Source organism: Schistocerca piceifrons, chromosome X (genome assembly GCF_021461385.2).
Source record: "Schistocerca piceifrons isolate TAMUIC-IGC-003096 chromosome X, iqSchPice1.1, whole genome shotgun sequence".
Taxonomy (NCBI): domain Eukaryota; kingdom Metazoa; phylum Arthropoda; class Insecta; order Orthoptera; family Acrididae; genus Schistocerca; species Schistocerca piceifrons.
In genome coordinates, this window is record NC_060149.1 from 727,743,513 (window position 1) to 727,756,921 (window position 13,409).

The 13,409-nt window shown below is 43.0% G+C and overlaps 1 protein-coding gene across 2 annotated transcripts in view; it reads left to right on the top strand.

The window, feature by feature from the left end:
* Positions 1–13,409, top strand: part of LOC124721896 (LIM and SH3 domain protein Lasp) — a 164,242-nt gene that overhangs the window by 38,001 nt on the left and 112,832 nt on the right. The gene's annotated exons all lie outside the window — the stretch shown is intronic.

Consider the following 13,409-nt stretch of genomic DNA (forward strand, 5'->3'; position numbering starts at 1 on the left):
AGATTGACCTAACACCCATGGTAAGAGTGGGAGGTCATGCCAAGGGGTGGCAGGCAGCGAAGAACGTTCCGGGGGGGGGGGGGGGGAGGGGGGGCGATCGAGGTTCGTCTGATGAACAGGTTTCAGGTGCTGACTGTGTCTGATAGACATCCTGAGCCAGCACAGTCGCCTGCCCTGTTTCAGGGGAAGCCTCCCTTCCTGAAAGATCTAGACAGTCAGAGACGATGGGACTATCGGTATTTGGGAGCTCCAACGTTAGTCGCGTAATGCGCCCTTGGAGATACGGCTGCCAAGTAGAGGAAGTAATCCAGTGTGCACTCTGAGCATACCGGAAGAAGTCATTCAAGACGTGGAACAGGGGTTTCCGGATGCCACGAAGAGCACAGAATGCAACCAACTGTGAGTGGTGTCTCATTTTGGTACTAATGATGTTTGTCGCTCTGGATAGGAAGAGATTCTCTCTGATTTCGGGTGGCTAACTGAAGTGATCGGGACCGCCAGTCTTGCTTGTGAGACGAAGGCGGAGCTCACCATCTGTAGCGTTCTCGACAGTACCGATTGTGAACCTTTGATAAAGAGCCGAGTGAAGGGACTAAATCAGATGCCGGAAAGGTTCTGCGACCCATGTAGGCTGCAGATTCCTTGACTTGGGCTAAACAGTGATGGGTTTTCGGTTTCCGCCAAGACTCCACTACACACAGGAAGCAGCTACACCGGTAGTGGGGGCTATGTGGAAGGGACAGTTCTTTTTTAGTTAGACTCTCGGGAAGCGACAGAAAGGGCGTCGATCTAAAAGGGTACAGGGCAAACACAGGACGAGGGTCGACATAGCTACGACAATTTACAACTACAGTACCAACTGTTTTTGTGTCGGGAAAGAACCAAGGCTCCAAGCGCTAAAAAAAAAAAAAAAAAGCGCTGACTCTCAGATCGTTATAGGTACAGAAAGCTGACTAAAGCAAGAGGTAAATTCGGGCGAAATATTTGGAGGACTAGCCGTGTTCAGATAAGATACATTAAATACAACTGGAGTGTTTCTTGCTGTCAGAATTAGTTTACCACGTAGTGAATTTGAAGTAGATAGTTTCTGTGAGTTCGTTTGGGTAGAGGCTATACTTCACAACCGGAATAAATTATTTATTGGTTCTTCTACTGACCCTCGACAAAGATGATAGTTGCTGAACAATTCAAAGAAAACTTGACGGTCGGTTCAATTAAGTACTAAACTCATACAGTAATCGTTGGTGGTGAATTCAATCAACTTTAGATATGTTGACGAAAATACATGTAACAAGCCGGTGGAGGCATAAAACGTCGTCCGAAACCGTACTAAATGCTTTCTCAGAAAATTATTTTGCACAAATCGTTCAGGAGCCTGCACTAAATGTAAAAGGTTGCGAAAATATCCTTGATATCATAGCAACAATTAAGCCTAGCAAATAGGGAGCATCGTAGTGCTTACAGGGATTAGTGAACACAATGACGTTGTAGCAAGAGTGAATACCGTCACAACTTAATCCACCAAAAATAAATGCAAAATATTATTATTTAAAAAAGATTATTCGCTTGACGCCTTCCTAAGACACAATTATCCACTCCATCCAATCCGGCTATCTATGTAAGCGTATACCATTTGTGATTTAAATTCAAAGAAATGGACATCAAATGTACAGGATTGCGGAAGTTTTGCAAAAGCTTGAAATTTAGCGCGATCTTAAAGGAGAGATGCTTTTAATAGTTCCCATAACGAAACTTCTCGAATTTGGCAGCAAACCCTGAGCGATTGCGGTCGTATGTAAATTACACCGTAAAGACGCAATCACTTCCTTCACTGTGCGTTAGCAATGGTAATATTACTGATAACAGTTCCACTGAAGCAGAATTGCTAAAGAAGGTTTACTGAAATTCCTTCACTAGAGTAGTAGTAAATGTTCCCGAATTCGAATAAAGAACAATTGCCAAAATGAGTAACTTAGAAGCAAGAATTATAGGTGTGGCGAAGCAGCTTAAATCAGTTACAGGCAAGGCATACCAGTTAGGTTCCTGTCTTTATTCTGATACAGTAGCTCCATACTTAACATTTACAACCGCTCGTTCGTCGAAAGATCGATACGTAAAGACTTTAAGGTGCTCAGGCCACACCAGTAACAAAGAAAGTAAATAGGAGTAATCCGCTGAATTGCTGACCCACATCACTAAAGTCCATTTACAGTAGGATTTTGGAACATATGCTGTGTTCAAATATTATGAATTACCTTGAAGAAAAGGATTTATTGACAAACAGCGAATACGTTTTCAGAAAATAGCGTTCTTGCGAGGCACGGGTAGCTTTTTATGCTCACGAAGTAATAAGTACTATAGACGTGAGGTGTCACTGATTCCATATTTTTAGATTTCGGGAAGGATTTTGACGCCGTTCCTCACAAGTGACTTCTGATCAAATTGCGTGCCTATAGCGTGTCGCCTCAGTTGTGCAACTGGATTTGTGATTGCCTGTCAGAAAGGTCACAGTTCGTAGTAACTGATGGAAAGTCCTCGAGTAAAACAGAAGTTATTCCTGGCGTTCCCCAAGGAAGTGTTACAGGCCCACTGTTTTTCCTGATCTACATAAACGATTTAGGAGACAATGTGAGCAGCCTTATTAGATTGTTTGCAGATGATGCTGACGTGTAACGTCTTCTAAAAGTCGCCAGATCAAACCCAGGTGCGAAAAGTGGCGATTGACTACAAATGGTGAAAAATATGAATGTCATCCACATGAGTACTAAAAAGAATCCGCTAAATTTCGATTACACAATAAATTTCACATATCTGAAGGCTTACATGATAAAGCTGACGTATATGAAGGCTGTGAAGCCAACGATATACTTAGGTATTACAGTTATTAATAATTTAAATAGGAACTATAACATAGATCATGTTGGTGGGAAACCGAAGCAAAGACAGTAAATTTTTGAGAAAACACGTAGGAAATGCAACGTGTCTACTAGAGACACGCTTGTTCGTCCACTTGTGGAGAATTGTTGCACGGTATGGGATCCACATAAAATAGGATTGACGGAAGACACAGATATAGTTCAAAGAAGTGCAGTTCGTTTTGTATTATCGCGAAATAGGGGAGAGGGTGTCACAAATGTGATACGTGAATTAGGGTGGCAATCATTAAAACAAAGGCGTTTTTCGTTGCGCGGGACCGTCTCTTGAAATTTAAGTCACCAGCTTTCTCCTCAGACTGCGAAAATATTTTGTTGGCCCGCACCTACACAGGGAGAAATGATCATCATAATAAAATGAGTAATTTCGCAGGCAGAGGTTTAAATGTTCGTTTTTCCCTCGCGCTGCTAGTGTGTGGAACTGTTGAGAAATAGCTTGAATGTGCTTCGATGAACAATATGCCAGGTAGTCAGCTGTGAATTGGTGTAATCATGTAGATAAATACACTGAGGCGCCAAAGAAACTGGTAAAAACCATGCGTATTAAAATACAGAGATACGTTAACAGGCAGAATACGGCGCTGCGGTCGGCAACGCCTGTGTAAATAAAGTGTCTGGCGCTGTTAGATCGGTTACTGCTGCTACAGTGGCAGGTCATAAAGGTTTGAGTTTGGACGCGGTGTTACAGTTACCGCAAGAGCGATGGGACACTGCATCTCCGAGGTAGCGATGAAGTGGGGATTTTCCCTCCGACACTTTCAGGAGCGTACCGTGGATATCAGGAAACCGGCTAAACAACAAATCTGACATCGCTGCGCCCGGAATAAGATCCTGCAAGAACGGGACCAGTGACGATTGTAGGGAATCTTTCAACGTAATAGAAGCGCAACCCTTCCGCAAATTGCTGCAGATTTCAATGCTGGGCCATCAACAAGCATCAGCGTGTGAACCATTCAACGAAACAACGTGAATACGGATTTCGGGAGCCGAAGGCCCACTAGTGTACCCTTGCTGACTGCACGATACAGAGCTTTACGCCTCACCTGGGCCCGTCAACACAGACATTGGACGGTTGATTGCTGGAAACCAGTTGCCAGGTCGGACGAGTCTCGTCTCAAATTGTATCCAGCGGATGGACGTATAGGGATATGGAGAAAACTTCATGAAAATATGGACCCTGCATATCAGCAGGGGACTGGTGGAGGTTCTGTAATGGTGTTGCGCTGTGCAGTTGGAGTGATACGACCCCTGATAAGTCTAGATACGACTTTGACAGGTGACACATACGTAAGAATCCTGTCTGATAACCTGCACCCATTCATGTCCATTGTGCATTCCGGCGGACTTGGGCAATTCCAGCAGGACAATGCGACACCTCACACGTGCAGAATTGCTACAGAGTTGCTCCAGGAACACACTCCTGAGATTAAACAATTCCGCTGGCCACCAAACTCCCCAGACATGAACATCATTGAGCATATCTGGGATGCCTTTCAACGTGCCGTTCAGAAGAGATCTCCACCCCCTCGTCCTATCACGGATATACGGACAGCACTGCAGGATTCATGGGGTCAGTTCCCTCCAGCACTACTTCAGATATTAGTAGAGTCCATGCCACGTTGTGTTGCGGCATTTGTGTGCTCGCGTCTGCCCTGCACGATATTAGGCAGGTGTACCAGTTTCTTTAGCTCTTCAGTGTATTTAGCTTGGTGCCATACGTGAAGGACGCGAAAACCAGGTTTCACCTGTTTAGGGGAACAGACTATCTCTAACATCTATGATCCGGTTTTGTGCGAACCCAGTTCGATACCTGAATATACGGTGCCGAGCAATCCCATTTATAGGTATTTTAGACGCAGTCCACCATAGCGGATAGTTCGTCCACCAGTGGATATTTAGCAGCAGCAGCAGTAGCATTCCAAGCTTAGGCTGTCTGGTGACAAATTGTCATGGCATGATCTGTGTAAACGTTTTACTCTAATCTGCATACCATACCATACCATACCATACCATACTCTTGATCACCTACTTTTTGAAGGACTGTTCTGTAAGCTACAAGGAGCGACGGGCCTATTTGGGATCCGAAAAACGGGCAAGTGCTCATTTTTGCACCAAAGCTGGATTTAAATCTCGTCTAGCCTTAGAAATCACACAATTGTTTAGGATTTAACGCAGGTCTGTTCTCTTCAAATGTAATTTTAATTTCAAGGTATGTATATAAATTTTAATACAGTATAAAGCCATGATTCAAAGAAAAGATTACGTAGTGTGTGCAGTAGCTGTCCTGGAGCATTTCTTCCGGATCGGCCTTCTCGGTGAGTTAACCATACGAAATGCTTAATCACAGGAGCGGATGGGGCGTAATAAATTTTATATCTGCTCGGATTCCCGTGCACGTTCATGCTCTACGAGATGTGAGAGACTGACAGTTGGTTACCTGATCATGTAGGCATCCGGTGAAATGAGACAGGTGACGCAGCACCCAAGGTGGTCTGCAACGAACACAGTATGACTCAGTGTGCCATTCTCCCGCGAGCTGTCATGTCGCTGTTGAGTCAGTGTTACGTGTGGGTGGGAAGAGTACAGGTAGGACACTAGTAAGCTGTGGACAGGTAAACAAACTGTGCGACCTTAGCCTACCACCTTCCGGTCATACTGGTGCGGCCAAGTCAATACTGACCCATCTCCGATCCATGGACTACGCAGTTTCTGTTACATAAAGTGTTCTAATCGCCATACACATTAACGGAATAAATCTTACATGCTGAAGAGAGGGCAGTTGCTTATTTGAATGGGTAATACACACCAGTTTTTGATGAACACTGCAGTAGCATATTACTCGCTTTCAAAGAACTATTCTGGGTTCGTACTTCAACTTTTTGGTTGCTCCTCTTAATGAATAAGTGACTGGCTTCTCAGTATTGAAATCGATGGGACAACTACGTTCTGTGTGCGCGCGGTTTGACATTTCGTTTATATTTTTAAACTGTTTTGTGGGTTTTACCTACATTCTCACACTTCAGCTCTGGCGGTAGAGACCAGATGTTGCGCTCTCAAAAATAGAAACAGATTATTTTATACGATGATCGGTTTCGCACAAGGGCACAACATGTACCTACATGCGTAAATTATAAAAATATGGATGCTGAGTGGCGCGTATACAAATGAGCTTCAAACTTCCAAGTAATCGTCCGAAGGGGAAAAAAACACGCAGGTAATGTTGTGCAATACGCTCATTGCCTGTCAGGACCACCACCACCGTAACTAGCAGTACTGATGTTACCATGAATGTGATTTAAATTGTGCGGTCAGAAATGTAGACTTACGGCCGTACGGTGTCACCTTACCAGAGAACGTGTATGGCGTAAAGTAAGTTCCTAATAACGAGGTCTTGAATAGTTAATGTTTAAAGAACACCTACACTGCCTTTCTGAATAGATAACTTTAATCCATAAGTGATCATGAAATGAAATGTCTCACTTGTGTTTTGACAGGGAAGTTTATGGAGACACTTAAAGACCTGGTAGCCAATATTAACAGTTAACTCACTCTTCGCAGATAACGCAGTTTTCTGTCATGCACTATTGTCTTAAAAAAAAAATCTGGACGAACATTGTCAGATCTTAATGAGATTTCAAAGTGATGAAAAGGCTGCAACTCTCCTCAAATGTTCAGAAATGTAAAATTGTGCACTTCTTAAAAAGGAAAAACGTAATGGCTAAAATATCAGTGAGCCACAACGGGAGTCAATAAGCGCGAACAAATACCAGAGTGTAAAACAAAACTTATAGGGATATTTAATGGAATAAGAGGCTCAATCGTAGGTAAAGTAAGTGGTGTAATTATTGGTAGGATACTGGGAAATGCAATCGATCAACAAAGGATGCTGCTGAAAACTCATACCAACCACTGTAGAACATTGCTCAAGTGTGTGGTACCCTTACAGCGAGGTGCAGAGTGCTTGTTAAGACGCTAACTATAATGAGCGAACTTAAGTACAAAGTTTCAAGAATCAGTTTTAACTGGGGAATCCCGGAATACGCTACAGCTTCCAATGTCTCACTCCCATATGGGCCGTGAATGAAAGACTAAAATTAGCTCGCATGAGCAATCATTCTTCGCGTGCTCCGTACGCCAGTGGAGTATCATCTGCCATGGACTTCACATAGGTTTACAGAGTATAGATGTAGTTGGTATACAACGGAAAGTTTTCAGTTGCAGGAGAGAGAGAGAGAGAGAGAGAGAGAGAGAGAGAGAGAGAGAGAAATTACTTATGGTGAGCGTGATGTTTGGCAAATGATATTGCAATACGTTTGATGGGAGATGAGAGCAGTCAAAAAATAAATGTACTAGATGAAGTGTGTGAGCTGGCGGACATGAGTGCGTGTACTGGGAAGGCAGTTGTAAACGATCCGGCGCGCATCTTTTTTTTTTTTATGACGTCTGCGACGTACCCGGGCTCGGCTACAGCTGTGTCGTCCGGCAGTCGACTCACGAGTGAGAGAACTAACCGGAGATCCGCACTGCACACATTGTCTGCTGCGCCGCACTCTCATACCGTGGATGCGGTCACTATTTTGCTCGTGCCGTGACGATCGCTACAGTTTCGTCCATTTAGTGCCTTTGTCAACCGCGTCTTCAATGTAGACCCTACGCAGATTGTTAAAGTTCTTCGCCTCGGGAAAAAGTCAGGAGTTCTGCGGGTTGCTGTAATCTTGACCTTCGAGGATATGGTTTCCAAAAGTTCTCGTAATATATAAATCAAAATTAAACGTATATATTATTACATATCTTATTCTGCCCTATAGGAACGAATGCATACAGATCGAAACGTTTTCGCCACTTTCGAAATGCACCAGAAAGTCTTCTTTTATTTAGGGCGTTTAATACCCTGTGCGACTCCGTTTAAATCTCCATTGGGGGGGAGAGGAAGAAAGAGCACAGAAGTCTGTTGACCACGACGGGTGGGGAAATAACTCTGACTTTGCTTTTAGTCAAAAAAATCCTGACTGATGTAAGAGGTATGCTGTCGTGCATTATCATGGTGTAGTAACCCATCGTTCGTACGCCATCCCTGTGGACATTTTGTCCTCAGGGCCTCGCTCAAACTTCGCAATACAACTGTGACTGTCTGACCAGGAGGGATGAAATATTTATTAACAGTCCCGTGTATAACGTTACCTACGACGTGTCGAGCTTTTCCATTCTCCGTCATCCACGGTTCTCTCCGGAAGCAGAGGCGTATTCTGTATTATTTCGTTTTCAGAGATTGTGAATAACGTGCCTGCTACAATAATTTCATTTTGGCGTGTTTCGAGCTGTTCAATGTCAGACCAAAGAGCGGATCAGACTTCTCTCGGCCATTCCCGCGGTAGGTCTGATTACACGCTGCTTGGAGAACAGCCACGTAGTGCGCGTGTCTAAACCTGTTGGTGACTGTATAAGGACGTTATGTTCAAAGATCCACGGCCAGTGTTTCGTGCCTGACGCAAGTCTCGCTCCTGGATCCCAAACGTCTTTTGTAGCGGTGAACGTGAACTTGCCGCGTCAGAGAAAGTGCTGTGATGAGTCCTGGCCTGTTCTCACTGGAGGTATCAGAAAACTGGCCACAGTCGCTTTCATCGCCATGGTCGAGGCTGAAGTAGTACGCTAAGAGTACGCTGAGTAGTTACAAACTTTTATCACCTCCAAAATATAGCTCCTTCATAAGTTTTCTTGCAGGTAGGTGTCAGCAGCCATTGCACACAATGAAACACGCACTCCTTGGCAGCTCTTCACTTCATAAATGGGCTGCGCCAATTGGCCAGTCTAGCGGTGTTCTAGGACTGTGGCGCAGAGATACGTGTACCAGACATGTAGCTACAAACATACAGAATGCTTATTACGTAGCTTTAAAACAATAAAGTGACAAGGAACTTGATTATCCCTTCATATTGTTGGCTAGCATTGCTGGCTAGAAGATCGTTAATCGTTGTTAATTAACGAAGTTAACTTTTCGGGTTACGGGTTAACTTTAAAGTTAATTTCATATAACGCTAACGTACTCTTTAACTTGGGTTAACTTTCAGTACGTTAACCGTTATGTATTTAATTTATTTATGTAGCGTATTTGAGGAAACATTTTTCTTTACAATAAATATACAGATATTAACATACAGAAAAGAGTCAGGAGTATAAATTGATTAAATTTACAATACTTACAAAGCACACGAGGTTCCAGGCTTATGTCTAACTGCTGAACATACACAGCTGATGCTTCAGTTGCTAACAGGAACTCGTCTACATCGCCAGGAAAGGATCGATTTGGGCACGTACGTATCATGAGCTGAGAAGTTTATTTTAGAAAGCAGTCTGTTATTTGGAGCAAAGCAGCGATCGGTATAAAATGCTCAAAATCTAAGTCTCCATGACGTTTTCAGAGTTTTTCATTAGCAATATGTTTCGACCCTTTCCTGAGACCATCTTAAAGCCCCCACCATTATGGATGCTGCTGGGGGCAGACGGAGCGAGATCCGTAGAAGTAAGGATGTCACTGGCATCATCTTAGTACCCAATGGAACTCGGTAGCTACAGTTGCTTAACGTAGCATTGATGTTTCCAATCTTAAGACATAGTATTCATCTTGAGGTCGAAGCTCTTTCGTCTGTGTTTGCTCTAACAATAACATGTTTTTTGGTGGGGTCCGCCTTGAGCAAAATACAATTGTCTTTTTGTCCCAGACGTGTTTCACTGCAGTTGCAGCATCATCAGTGGTTTTTTTTTATTGTTATGGCTGTTAAAAATAAGGAATGTTCTTTACTGTTTAAATACATATAAATATTACTTTCTAAATCGTAATTACAGATTTTTGAAGCGCACATAAAACTGTGTATTCATACCTTCTTACCACATGGTGTGGTTTTCCTGCTGTATTAAGTTTTTATAGTGTCTGTTTTTCTTTAGTTTGTCACCTGCAACTGTATACAACTCAACGTAGGCAAAATATTTACGCAAAAATTACGAATTCTAAACTGTTATGGCTTTGCCTGAGGTTAATAATATATGCGATAGGGCGTGTGTGTGGGGCGCAGAGTTCTGTATGTTGAAAGAAAGCAAGTAATAAACGAATACGCAGCTATCTGCAGTGGAACTCTGTTCTCTGCCCTCAAAGAATTATGTAATAATACCAACGTATAAAACTCCTCTCTGCCCCCTTCATCCACGCACCCCCTCCCCCCCCCCCCACACGCACACACACACACACCCTTTCGCTTCTATTATTAATCTCAGGCATAGCCATAACAGTTTAGAAATCGTAATTTTTGCGTAAATATTTTGCCTACGTTGCGTTGTATATAGTTGCAAGTGACAAACTAAAGAGAAACACACCATGAAAACGTAATACAGCAGTAAAACCACACCATGTGGTAAGAAGGTATGAATACACAATTTTATGTGCTCTTCAAAAATCTGTAATTACGATTTAGAAAGCAATATTTATATGTATTTAAACAGTAAAGAACATTCCTTCTGTTTAACAGCTATAATAATAAAAACACACTGATCATGCTGTAACTGCAGTGAAACACGTCTGGGACAGAAACAAAATCGTGTTTTGCTGAAGGCGGATCCCACCCAAAAACATGTTAGGCTTCAGGACATGGTATGACTTAAGTTTGAAGGTAACCCCTTGTCTCCACACAGTACCATAGGCTGCTTTTGGCTCTATAAACACAATTGAAGTCGTTTGGTTGTTTGGGAATCCTGCTTCAATAAAATTTGTCAGTGAGAAAACCTGGTCTTGCAACTGCCTGTTCAGCAAGCAAGGGTTTGGAAAAAATAGTCTGGTTCAGTTATACAGTATTCTTTCCAAAAGTCTGTATATTGTGCTGACTAGAACAATGAGTCAGTAGCTTCTGGGTTTGTCATTTGGTTTACCTGGCTTTATGACGGCTATGATTTTGGCTCTTCTCAAATCATGGGATATGTTACCAGTTCGAAGGATATCAGTAAAGTACGCTGCTAGCCAAATTTTTCCGGGCTTTTACTGTGAATTAGGAATTCTGGATGGATGCCGTCAAAACCAGATGCCTTCCCCGATTTCATTTGTTTGAACAGTCACTTCCTCGCCGCTGAATGGTATGGAGTAGTGAGACTCATCTATAAAAGCTAGATTGAGAGCCCTCAATTCCTTTTTGACCTTAATTTATGTGATCGAATCTTGGGAGCTCTAGAGGTAGACAGAATGTTTTTTGCTACTTGCTTGGTAGTAAGTGCCCTCCGTGTGGTCTTGTGGGTTAGCACCTCCATATTTTCTCTGCAGGGACAAGATTTTTCTGTTCGAGGTTCGGAAGTCTAAGGCGTCAGCTGTTTCACTTCACTGCATACGACGAGCTGCAGCGATACTGTGCAGAAGTTCGTCAGGTATTTCATAGTCATTGTTGTTGCAAAACTCTACAGTGTTTCGCACTTTTCCGTCCATCCAGGTATATATTCCTTTCGGAAGTCCGTTGGGATACATTTCTTTGCTGTGGGTAGTATAGCTCCATTGAACTTGCTATAGCTTTTCTTAATGGGATGCATTGTGAATTAGGTACTCACTATTTACGACAAAAATGACGCCTTACCGCCGGCGGGAATCGTGTTCTGTTAAGTTTGGGTCGTGTAGGTGTATGGATATCCCGGGGTGCGTGCCATTCATGTAAACAATAGAGTGCAACAGAGAATAACTAGGTGTTGCCTTTTAATACTTGCTATTTAGAGTTCCTGGTAATTACTACTTTTTGTTAGTGAATTGACCTGTGGAAACTAAGACATCGAATCGTATTCTGGCTCTATATAGCTAATGAAAATCATGGCCGCTTGTACGTGATTACGTTAATTTTGTTTCCAGACCGGGAGAACAAATACTTTTCGGTTGTCACCTGTGCTTGCTTAAAAATAAAGTTACGTCTAACACTTAGAGCCTTAACAATTTGAGACAACACATGAGGAGAGCACATGATTCGCGGAATGTACAACTTGAAAAAAAATGGCGAACGAGATTCCGGCAGGGGAAAACCAAAAAGAAAAATAAATGTTAGGCGTTTAGATATCGACGGTGAAGCCAGTAGCACTAACCTGGTTAAAAGAAGACAGAGGAGCACTGGAGAGTCTTTCGGCATTGCAGCAATTGACAGCGGTGTCTCTGAACGTAGTGTGGACAAATTCATAGTAACGATTTAACCATTAAGTTCCAATAAATTTCCTGTAAAGTATCGATTTAACCTTTAGCGTAGTTGGTTTTTCTTTTTAGTAACGGGTTAATGACTCAAGAAGGTAACGTCTTAATTAACGCTGCCCCGCTATGTTGGCTAGAACGCCACCAAATGTGTTAAACAGCCGCCTTGTTGCACAATGGCGCCATTCCTTTGCGAAGTGCGTCGTATATATTGTTGATGTAAGATACGATGAAAAGACGATTGTATATGCTGGTGCTGGCTGGTGGCGGGTACAGCAAAATCTCAAGGAGGGGACGCTAAAGACATCTTGTGCTACCTTTACTTTCACCGTAATAAAAAAGTAGTTGAAGAAAATTTTATTTAAACTGATTATACACATAAGACAGTGCCAGCTTATGATATAAAAAGTTAAATTTGTGGTTCTCTTCCTTAAATGATGAATTCCATGCGCCTATTCTTCATGGCAAATTGGGTAATTACATCGCCATAGGAGAACCAGTCAGGGTGAGTGTTCAACAGAGCTCAGCCATTAAGTCGATCCTCCTTTATTGTCGACCTCAGCCATATCTTTGTACGCTGCAGTGTTGTGAAACTTCTTTCTGTTGTAGCAGTAGGTGCAGGTGGACAAGGAAATATTTGTACAGTGTGTGCAACTTAGGATTGTCAGACCTGGGACAGACAGACAACGCTTGCATAACAGAATAACGATCATTAAGGACGTTTATGCTTGTTTTCTTGTTTTCAAGAGTCTCTCCCACTAGTCTCTTTTTAATCACAGAACATTAAAATGTTCGTGACTTTTCTTGAACAAATGCCAGACAGAATAACGTATCGAGATCACTAGAATGACCGCGACTTTTCTCGTAGGTCTGTGCTAGCTCTCTGTGCCGGACAAAAATGTATAAAATACGATGATGCGGACGCGCGTGCTACATAGGAAAGTAAAACTACTCGATAACTCGATTCAGTCGAGTCGACTGACGAAAGACACGAACGAATAGCGTGCGGGCTGACTGGCGGGGGCGGCGCGGGTGGCAATGCGGGCGGCCCCGCAAGGGGAAGGGCGCGCGCCCCATACGTATCCCCCACTGGTGCTGGCACATAGCCTGCTTCTCTCGGATAGCATCTAAGCGCCCTGATCGTGTACTGACGAACGTGGTTAGCGGTTTCTTGTCCCGTGTCCTTAATGGTAAAATAATAAACCTCGCGAGGGGAGCTTTACAAATGAAGTGTGACACTACGCAGTTTCGAGAGGGTGAGAACGTCACTTTGACAC